Source organism: Salvelinus sp. IW2-2015, linkage group LG3 (genome assembly GCF_002910315.2).
Source record: "Salvelinus sp. IW2-2015 linkage group LG3, ASM291031v2, whole genome shotgun sequence".
Classification (NCBI taxonomy): domain Eukaryota; kingdom Metazoa; phylum Chordata; class Actinopteri; order Salmoniformes; family Salmonidae; genus Salvelinus; species Salvelinus sp. IW2-2015.
Genome location: NC_036840.1, coordinates 34,621,700 through 34,633,541, shown reverse-complemented (window position 1 = coordinate 34,633,541; position 11,842 = coordinate 34,621,700). Strand labels below are relative to the sequence as shown.

The 11,842-nt window shown below is 45.5% G+C and overlaps 1 pseudogene; it reads right to left on the bottom strand.

Annotated features, from left to right (window-relative positions):
* The window catches only part of LOC111980852 (ankyrin-2-like), a 371,288-nt pseudogene that overhangs the window by 83,611 nt on the left and 275,835 nt on the right, over positions 1-11,842 (bottom strand).

Below are 11,842 nucleotides of genomic sequence, written 5' to 3'. Positions count from 1 at the left end.
ACCACGGCCAAGGTGAGACCTCCATGAGGCCACTCTGGCACTCTCCATGAGGCCACTCTGGCACTCTCCATGAGGCCACTCTGGCACTCTCCCCAAACAGGTGGGAGGAGAGAGGTCGGTCAGCCTAGGGTGGACAGTCAATGTGGTATTGAAGCTATATATTGTATGTTGTTGTGTGTGTGTGTGTGTGTGTGTGTGTGTGTGTGTGTTGTGTGTGTGTGTTGGTGTGTGTGTGTGTGTGTGTGTGTGTGTGGTGTGTGTGTGTGGTATGCATGCGTTTATGTGTGTGAGTATGTGTGTGTGTGTGGTGTGTGTCGTTTGTCTGTGTGCGTTTGTGCGTGAGTGAGTGAGTGAGTGAGTGAGTAGGAGTGAGTGCAGTGCGGGTGAGTGAGTGAGTGAGTGAGTGAGTGACTAGTGAGTGAGTGAGTGAGTGAGTGAGTGAGTGAGTGATGAGTGAGTGAGTGAGTGAGTGAGTGAGTGAGTGAGTGAGTGAGTGAGTAGAGTGAGTGAGTGAGTGAGTGAGTGAGTGAGTGAGTGACTACATCTCTAAAGGTACTGTATGTTGATTTTTTCTTTCTCTCTCACTCTCTCTCTCCCTCCAGAATGGCTACACCCACTCCACATTGCGGCGAAGAAGAACCAGATGACATAGCGGTGGTACTGCTGCAGTACGGGGCGGACACCAACATCCTGACCAAGCAGGGGGTCACCCCCCTACACCTGGCCTCACAGGAGGGACACCTGACATGGCCGCCCTGCTCATCGAGAAGGGGACTGAAGTCAACGTCCCACCAAGGTAGGGCTACATCTTCCCATCCCTCTTGGTTTTAAACTGCTTATGTAACGCGCCGGGGGTTTGAACCCACTCTTCAACGACTCACACATTAAAACCAAACTGAATAGTAAAAATTGTACATAGGCTTCGTACTCTGGTCACAGATACTGACTGACACTCTTCTCTGAGACGTGATGTCTCGCTTTTTCTGAGGGGTTCAATGAACAGGGCCTCTGATGTCAGTCTTTCTACTCGTGTTCTCTCCTTTCAGATCTCACTTTTTAGGGTCTTTAGTGAATATAGTTACGCTGTCAGTAAGGGCGAATCCTAACAGGTGGGGTTAGCTTTCACGCTAAAAAGACTCGTCGATATCTTTGTGATATTTTCTCCAAAAATGAGAGTTACACACACATATCTCAAGTTAGCATCCAGCCCTGTAACAACGGGAATGTAATAACAACGGTAATGTAATAACAACGTGTAATCCGTAATTAACAACGGTAATGTAATACCACCAGTAATGCTAATAACAACCGGTAATGTAATAACAACTGGTAATTATCTCTCTGGTGGTGTGGGGGGAGGCCCCTTTGTCCAAAAGCAGGAGCGCCACCTTCTGGTGATCATAATGTGCTGCGACATGGAGAGGTGTGAGGCCATTCTGCAAGGATGACGAGGTGAGTGCAGATTGGATTAAACCAGGCTGGTTAGCGGAGCAAGCAGCCATTAAGAACACTGGTCAACATACACAACACATGATAAATAAGCTGAGTTATAGGGGCTCTATTACAGCTTGTTACGGAAAACGAGGCTTATATTAAAGAGCAAGCAGCAGGAGGATCRCTGGGCGGGTCCTTATTCAAAAAGAATAAGAAGAAAAAGTATATCTGTTATCTGTCTTTCCTAAAAGTAGAGGAATAAACAGCAGTTAATCAAAGTAAAAGTTGATTTAATCAAACTCTGCTTACCGGTAGTCTCGCTGACAACATAGCCTCAACCAGAAATAACAACAGACTTTTAAAATATATAGCCAGATAATTCCTCATCAAACTATTCCTCATCAGACTATTCCTCATCAGATTATTCCTCATCAGAATATTCTTCATCAGATAATTCCTCATCAGACTATTCCTCATCAGACTATTCCTCATCAGATTATTCCTCATCAGATAATTCCTCATCAGACTATTCCTCATCAGATTATTCCTCATCAGAATATTCCTCATCAGATAATTCCTCATCAGATAATTCCTCATCAGACTATTCCTCATCATTTAAAATAGGTCAGAGCATTGTCTGATATTGTGAAAATATAACACACCTAGTGAGAAATAGACTTTTCTACTGTGTAGTTATTTCTCCCTGTAACACAAAACTATACAATGATAAAAAATTTGAGTTTTATGGTAATGACGCTTACCTTCCCAGCAGAATCAGGGGGAGCTGTTTTTTTCAGGAGAAGTTTGACCACATCCAGGCTTCCGTACTTGGATGCCACATGCAGGGGAGTGAATCCTTTCTGTATGGAGACAACATACAGACGACCATTTAATAATGACTGAAACAAACACGATCTATATCTTCATCAATGTGCATAAGGCTCATGGAATACACTGAGTGTACAAAACATTAGGAACAGCTTCCTTATATTGAGTTGCACCTCCTTTTGCCCTAAATGCGTCAGGGAATGGACTCTACAAGGTGTCAACAGCGTTCCACAGGGATGCTGACCCATGTTGACTCCAATGCTTCCCACAGTTGTGTCAAGTTGGCTGGATGTGTTTTGGGTGGTGGACCATTCTTGATACACACGGGAAACTGTTGAGCGTGAAAAAACCCGGCAGCGCTGCAGTTCTTGACACAAACCAGTGCGCCTGGCACCTACTACCATACCCCGTTCAAAGGCACTTAAATATTTTGTCTTGCCCATTCACCCTTTGAATGGCACACATACACAATCCATGTCTCAATTGCCTCAAGGCTTAAAAATCCTTCATTAAACTGTCTCCTCCCCTTCATCTACATTGATTGAAGTGGATTTAACAAGTGACATCAATAAGGGATCATAGCTTTCACCTGATTGTACCTGGTCAGTCTATGTCATGGAAAGAGCAGGTGTTCTTAATGTTTTGTACACTCAGTGTATATTCAAAAGTAATTACTTCATAACAGCGTCATTTCCAAAGGGATCAGAAATTCACAGCCAACTAATGATGTATGTGAACCAAACATAATGCAATTTAACAATATGCACAATAACAACAAATCTCTGTGCACCCACATTGCTAATGTAATCATAGGTAATACCCCCAAATCTAATTTACAGAGTAAAACCTGATCAGTGACATATTGCCAACGCAGCCACCAGGTGGTGCTCTTTAGCCGTTGTCACATTAGGCTGTTGTGATAGGACTCCCATGTCACATGACTCCCGTGTTTACGACCCAGCCCATGAAGGGAGGGAATCCTTTTGTCTGTGTAACGCTGGTTCATTTCTGATGTAATACACATCCGAGCAGAAACAACGTGTAGATAAGAAGAGAATGAGAGGCACTAATGGTGGTGTTGTGAAAAACAGAAGATAAAGATTAGAATCCATAGGGTGTAAAACATCACCTATCTAACAGATCAAACACAGGCGATTAGGGACAGAGGTAGAGAGGAGCACGTCTAGAAAGATGTTGTTCAACGGGCAAACCGCTGTCCCTGTCCTGTTGTTGATGCTAACAATGCCACACCTGTTATCCCCATTAGACAAGGAGAAGAGGGGGAAGGGAGGAGAGAGAGAGAGATAGATAGAGAGAAGAAGAGGGGGAGAGAGAGAGAGAGAAGGGAGAGCAGGGAGAGAGATGGGTGCATTTTACTGCATCATAAACCTCAGAGCCCAGAGCATATGAATAAATTAGCACTGATATATCGTTGGGTCAATGGATGTTGAATATCCTTCAGTGACAGAAGTCGACATCTACTTGCTAAATTCAGGAGAAGAAGCCAGGGGTTCTCCAAAGCATCATAAATCATGAATTGATTAAACCAGGTCACACTGACAGTGGCCCATAGTCTGCGCCTGTGAAAGAGGCCATACAGCCAATCAAGATATATTTATGATATAATCCACACAGAAAGAAGGGGATGGATTCCATCCATAAAAAAATCCCCATAAAAACCACACCAAGATGCACAGGTGTGTGTGTGCTTGAGCTTAGGCAAAGAAATGTAGGTGTGTGTGTAGGTGTGTGTGAGTGTGTAGGTGTGTGTGAGTATATGTGTAGGTATGTGTGAGTGTGTGTGAGTGCGTGTATTATCTCTACCCACCTTAGTAGCCAGCGAGTGTGAGGCGCCTGCCTCCAGCAGTACTGAAGCCACGTCCAGCTGTCCCTCCCTGGCTGAGATGTGGAGAGGTGTGTATCCGTTAGTAGTGGAGGCGTCAGGGTGGGCCATATGCTGCAGTAGCAACTGGACTATCTCAGTCTTCCCCAGACGAGACGCGATGTGGAGGGGTGTCTGGTCCTCCTTGTGGGGGCAGAGACATGGAGGTTATAGGGGGTAGAACATGTACTTTATTATAGACGTCCACAGAGAGATTGAGGCTATGGGTGATATGACTTTTACAGTACTTGAAGTTTAATGAGGGTAGTAATGCTTTATTTTACAGCCCCGCTTTCCTGGAGTTACTGTATGTGGTGATAATGGGTTTCTTGGAGTAGAGTAGAGTAGAGTAGAGTAGAGTAGAGTAGAGTAGAGTAGAGGAGAGGAGAGGAGAGGAGAGGAGAGGAGAGGAGAGGAGTAGATTAAAGTATTGAGTAGAGTAGAGTAAAACGTAGGGCATAGAAGAGAGTATAGAGTAGAGTATAGAACATAGAGCATAGAGTATAGAAGAGAGTATAGAGTAGAGTATAGAGCACAGAGTATAGAGTATAGTACAGAGTATAGTATAGAGTATAGAGTATAATATAAAGTAGAGTATAGAGCGGAGCATAGAGCAGAGTATAGAGTAGAGTATAGGATAGAGTATAGTATAGAGTAGAGTATAGAGTTGATTATAAAGTAGAGTATAGAGTAGAGTATAGAGTAGAGTATAGAGTGGGGTATATAGTAGAGTATAGAGTGGAGTATAAAGCAGCGTATGGAGTAGAGTATATAGTAGAGTATTGAGTGGAGTATAGAGTAGAGTATAGAGTAGAGTATAGAGTAGAGTATAGAGCAGAGTATAGAGTAGAGTATAGATCAGAGTATAGAGTGGAGTATAGAGTAGAGTATAGAGTAGAGTATAGAGCAGATTATAGAGTAGAGTATAGAGCAGAGCATTGAGTCGAGTATAGAGTATCGTATAGAGTATAGTATAGAGTATTATATGGAGTAGAGCATAGAGTAGATTGTAGAGTATAAAGTAGAGTATAGCGTATTATATGGAATAGACTGTAGAGTAGAGTATGGATTATAGATTAGAGTATAGAGCAGAGCATAGAGTAGAGTATAGAGTATATATTAGAGTATAGGGTATAGTATAGAGTAGAGTATAGCGTATTATATGGAGTAGAGCATAGAGTTGAGTATAGAGTATAGAGTAGAGTATAGAGTATAGTATAGAGGATGGAGTATAGTGTAGAGTAGAGTGTGGGGTATATAGTATAGCATAGAGTGGAGTATAGAGTATATAGTATGGCGTATAGTGTGGAGTAGAGTGTAGAGTATATATTATAGCATAGGGTAGAGTATAGAGTATAGAGTATGGTATGGTGTAGAGTAGAGTAGAGTATAGAGTATAGAGTATAGAGTAGAGTATAGATCAGAGTATATGGTAGATTATATAGTAGGGTATAGAGTGGATTATAGAGTATAGATTAGAGCACAAAGGATGGAGTATAGTATAGTGTAGAGTATAGAGTACAGTGTATAGTATACAGTTGAGTATAGAGTATAGTATGGAGTATGGTATAGAGCAGAGCATAGAGTATAGAGTAGAGTATAGAGCATAGTATAGAATGTAGAGTTTATAGTAGATTATAGAGTAGTATGGAATAGAGTATAGAGCAGCGTAGAGAGTAGAGTAGAGTAGTACTAAGTGGGAGGGGAATGGTGAGTACCAGTACTAAGTGGGAGCGGAGTGGTGAGTTGTGTGTATTGTGATAATGTGTGTTACCCTGGCTCTAGCGTCCACCATGGCTCCGTTCCTCAGCAGACAGCGCACCACCTCCACTTGTCCTGCCCTGGATGCCATGTGTAGAGCAGTCTCCCCACGCTGCACACAACATACACCTGGATCAGGAGAAGCATACATGTGCACAGATGCACACACACACACACACACACACACACACACACACACACACACACACACACACACGTACAGGTACACTCACACCCACCTGTCCTGACGTTAACCCCCATCACTCACAATGTTGCTAATGTCAGGCGAGGCTCCGTTCTGTAGCAGCAGCAGGACGATGTTGAGGTGACCCATGAAGGCTGCTACGTGAACGGGAGTCAGGCCAGACTGGAGGAAGGGAGAGAGAGAGAAAGAGAGAGGGATGGGAGAGAGAGAGGGAGGGAAACAGAGAGAGAGAGAGACAGAGAGACAGAGAGAGAGAGAGAGAGAGAGAAGAGGGAGGGAGGGAGGGAGGGAGGGAGGGAGGGAGGGAGGGAGGAGGGAGGGAGGGAGGGAGGGGAGGGAGGGAGGGAGGAGGGAGGGAGGGAGGGGAGGGAGGAGGGGGTTTTCATCATTACAAAGTATTATCACCGTTCATGCATGTGAAGCCAGTTCTGGTCAAAAAAGTTACTGGACGGCACACAACAGGCCATAATCAACAGGACAGTACATCAACAGGACAGTAACATCAACAGGACCCCCCACATCATAACAGGGACCCCACATAAACAGGACAGTATCTTCAACAGGAAGTACATCAACAGGATTACATCAAGGACAGTACATCAACAGGACCCCATCAACAGGACAGTACATCAACAGGACAGTAAATCAACAGGACAGTACATCAACAGGACAGTAATATCAACAGGACAGTAACATCAACAGGACAGTACATCAACGAGGACAGTACATCAACAGGACAGTCCATCAACAGGACAGTACATCAACAGGACAGGACAGTACATCAACAGGACAGGACAGTAATCAACAGGACAGTACATCAAACAGGACAGTAACTCAAACAGGACAGTACATTCAACAGGACAGTAAATACAGGACAGTACATCAACAGGACAGTACTAACAGACAGTACATCAACAGGACAGTAACAACAGTTTAGAGTAAAGGGGTGTGTGGTTGCATGGTAAACAGTGTAATCTGGTGTAGTTGTACTTGTGTGTATATTGCAAGCTTGTTGTAATGAAAAAGTTCAAAAACCATATCTGAAGTGGCCAGACTGACCACAGTCTCGTACCTCTGTCAATGGCCTGGATAGATGCTCCATACTTGACCAGCAGCTCCATCACCTTCACTCGGTTCTTCTTCAGGCGATGTGTAGCGGGGTGAAACCATTCTGACAGACACACACACCAGACACATGATGTATGAAACACACCTACATACACATGTAGGGACATGTTGACATGTTGAGACATACATGAGAGGCCATCTTATTTTCACTCCAACACTTTGTTTGTCTCTTTGAGACAAAGGTCAAAATGGCCAGGAACCATATTGGCCTGCAGTAATGGTCCTTGTAATGACCGTGATTGTATTAGTGGGTATAGGAGCGTGAGTATTACCAGCGCTCGAGCGTTGGGTTGGCCCTCTTTGTCCAGCAGCAGCTTGGTGACTCTGTAGTGACCGCAGTGGGCGGCGACGTGCAGCGCGTCAGGTAGTCCAGTGTGACATCATCAAACAGGCGCCTTGTGCTGCAGCAGGTGCTTGACACACTCAACGTGGTCACCCTGAGACGACATGTGGAGAGGAGACAGACCGTTCTACAGAGAGAGAGAAGATTTCAGGAGAGGGAGTGGTGTGTGTGTGTCTCCATGTGTGTGTGTGTGTCTGTCCATGTTGTGTGTAGTGTGCCATGTGTTGTGTGTGTGTATGTTCCTGTGTGCTGTGTGGTACCTTGGTCTAGCCAGCATAGGTGCTCCTCTCTCCAGCAATAGCTCCACTGCTTGGTCATGTCCATCCTGGCTGCACAGTGTAGAGGTGTGAGGCCGTCCTGTAGAAAACACACAGATGTTCATCATCACACACATGCTCTGCAGACTCTATCATTCACACACACACACACACACACACAACACAACACACACACACACACACACACACACACACACACACACACACACACAACACAACAACACACACACACACACACACACACACACACACACAACGGTTCATACAAACAGTACCAGTGGAGGCTGCTGAGGGGAGGAAGCTCATAATAATGGCTGAAACAGAGCGAAGGGAATAGGTATCAAACCATGTGTTTTGATGTATTTAATACCATTCCACCTATTCCACTCCACGCATTACCACAAGCCCATCCTCCACAATTAGGTGCCCACAACCTCCTGTGATACACACAGGGGATACAAAACAACTGCAAACCACCACACACAACACACACATAAAACAACCCCCCAACCTCACATGAAACACACACGGCTCAAGGTCAACAGTGGAGTATAATTATTTTTTATTTAACGAGGCAAAGTTTAAGAACAAATTCTTATTTAGTCACGGCCTAGGAACAGTGGGTTAACTGCTTGTTCAGGGGCAGAACGACAGATTTTACCTTGTCAGTTGGGGATTTGATCTAGAAACCATTTGGTTTACTAGTCCACGCTCTAATCCACTAGGTTACCTGCGCGCCCCAGGTAGCCTAGTACACCTGGGTAGCTGCCGCCAGGTAGCCTAGTAACCACTGGGTTACCTGCCGCCCAGGTAGCCTGTAACCACTAGGTTACCTGCCCCCAGGTAGCCTAGTAACCACTGGTTACCTGCCGCCCAGGTAGCCTAGTAACCACTGGGTTACCTGCCGCCCCAGGTAGCCTAGTAACCACTGGGTTACTTGCGCCCAGGTAGCCTAGTAAGACCACTAGGGTTACCTGCCGCCCAGGTAGCCTAGTAACCACTAGTTACCTGCCGCCCAGGTAGCCTAGTAACACTGGGTTACTTGCGCCCAGGTAGCCTAGTAACCACTGGGTTACCTGCCGCCCCAGGTAGCCTAGTAACCACTGGGTACCTGCCGCCCCAGGTAGCCTAGTAACCACTGGGTTAACTGCCGCCCCAGGTAGCCTAGTAAGCCACTGGGTTTACCTGCCGCCCAGGTAGCTAGTACCACGGTTCTGCCGCCCAGTAGCCTAGTAACCACTAGGTTACCTGACGCCCCAGTTAGCCTAGTGACCACTGGGTTACCTGCCGCCCAGGTAGCCTAGTACCACTGGTTACCTGCCGCCCAGGTAGCCTAGTGACGACTGGGTTACCTGCGGCCCAGGTAGCCTAGTAACCACTGGGTTACCTGCCAGCCCCAGTTAGCCTAGTACCACTGGGTTACTGCCGCCCCAGGTAGCCTAGTACCACTGGGTTTACCTGCCGCCCCAGGTAGCCTAGTAACCACTGGGTTACTGCCGCCCAGGTAGCCTAGTAACCACTGGGTTACCTGCCGCCCAGGTAGCCTAGTAACCACTGGTTACCTGACGCCCAGTTAGCCTAGTACCACTGGGTTACCTGCCGCCCCAGGTAGCCTAGTAACCTAGGTTACCCTGCCGCCAGTAGCCTAGTGACCACTGGGTTACCTGCGCCCAGGTAGCCTAGTAACCACTGGGTTACCTGCCGCCCATTAGCCTAGTACCACTGGTTACCTGCCGCCCCAGGTACGCTAGTAACCACCAGGACCAGTCGTTGGTTTTATATGTCCATTGCCATACTGGCTGGCAAGTTCTTATCTCTTCGCTAGCAAGCCAACTACGGCTAACTTACAGTCACGTCAAACAGGCAGCCAGAAAAACAACAAAGTAGCTGCTTTTGCATTTTTTAAGCTGTTTTCTAGTGACATTTTTATTTGATACATCCATAACAATGAGCTAATGAGGCGCAATTTCGCCTGCATAGAAAATGTGCTCACTCGTCAAGACATTGTTGTTCAGAGGATCTAGCCAACAACTCAAACACAATCACTTCAAACTGAAGCTGGAAAGACTGAAAACTAGCTGCACTTGGTTTTCATCTGACCTGATCTCTCATTGATATTTCTGTATATATCCATAAAACTGATGCAGCTGATTCATGATTTCGACAGGCTGAGAAACGCTGCCTGTCTGTCTGTAACATGGTCCAAGCACACCAAGAACAGTCGTGAAGAGGGCACGCCAAAACTTTTCCCCCTCAGGAGACTGAAAAGATTTGGCATGGGTCGTCAGATCCTCAAAAGGTTTTACAGCTGCACCATCGAGAGCATCCTGACGGGTTACCATCACTGCCTGGTATGGCAACTGCTCGGCCTCCGACGCGCAGGCACTACAGAGGGAGTGCGTACGGCACAGTACATCACCAGGACCAAGCTTCATGCCATCCATGACCTCTATACCAGGCGGTGTCAGAGGAAGGCCCTAAAAATTGTCAAAGACTCCAGCCACCCTAGTCACAGACTGTTCTCTCTGCTACCGCACGACAAGCAGTACCAGAGCAACCAAAGTCTAGGTCCAAGAGGCTTCTAAACAGCTTCTTCCCGCAAGCCATAAGATTCCTGAACATCTAATCAAATGGCTACCCAGACTATTTCCATTGCCCCCCCCACCCCATTCTACACTGCTGCTACTCTCTGTTATTATCTATGCATAGTCACTTTAATAACTTTAATACATATTACCTCAATTACCTCTACACCGGTGCCCCAGCACATTGACTATGTACCGGTAACCCCTGTATATAGCGCCGCTATTGTTATTTACTGCTGCTCTTTAATTATTTGTTATTCTTACCTCTTACTTTTTTTTTGGTATTTTCTTAAAACTGCATTGTTGGTTAAGGGCTTGTAAGTAAGAATTTCACTGTAAGGTCTACACCTGTTGTATTCGGCGCATTTGACAAATAAAATGTGATTTGATTTTGATTTGTCTGGTTAGTCCCGACTCCCAACACGTTCATTACTATGGGACAGCTGGAGAACGAATTTGAATATTGAAACAATGTTGCAAATGTCAGAGAGACAAACAGCAAGGTTTATACACATCTCCACTGTTGAAAACTAAATGTTTGTCACGAATCCCGCCGAAGATGGTGCCTCTTCCTGTTCGGGCGGCGCTCGGCGGTCATCGTCACCGGCCTACTAGCTGCCATCGATTCTCTTCTTTTTGTTTCTGTTAGTTTGGGCTGATTGGGTGCATCTGTTTTGAGTTTAGTTTTGTGGGTAGGCTATTTAAGGGCAGTAGGCCCGCTGGCTTTTGTGCGGGCTTGTTATTCTGTTTGTGGTGTTTGTATTCGTGTGGATTTTGTCCTTGTTAATTGTGGACTGGATGTTGACGCRCCCTTTTGTTGTGTGGCGTAGCCGTCTCGTTTATATTCTATTTTGGAATATTAAAGTATATCCACTTGCTCGAAACTACCCTGCTCTCTGCGCCTGACTCCTTCATTCACCATTGGAAATGTAACAATGTTAGTCTAAAAGAAATGTGAGATAATGTCTAGATGCTTTTTATAAATTGCATGGCTGGGTTGATGAGACAGTGGATTGCGGAGTCAGACGGAACAGAGTAAATAGGCATTTAAACGTCATAGATTTAGCCAGTGGTAACTTGTGGAATAGACACCGGCTGGAATGCAGATTTAACCACTCAGCATTCAGGATTAGACCCAACCGTTGTATAATAGGATTCAATACCTTGGTAATAGACACAAATATCACATTATTTAAAAAATGACGTTTTCTGACACAAAATATGGATTGATTGTCAGGCTACCTGAGGGAGGTAATAGTGATGGAGTGATTGAGAGAGGAGGGAGAGTGGTTTTTGTCCTAAATTAATACATTAAAGCTGACTGAGCAGCAAAACGGCCAAGAACACAGGAATAACAGCGGGTCAAAATGGAGGGCGTTAAGGCTCAGCAAGTTATTC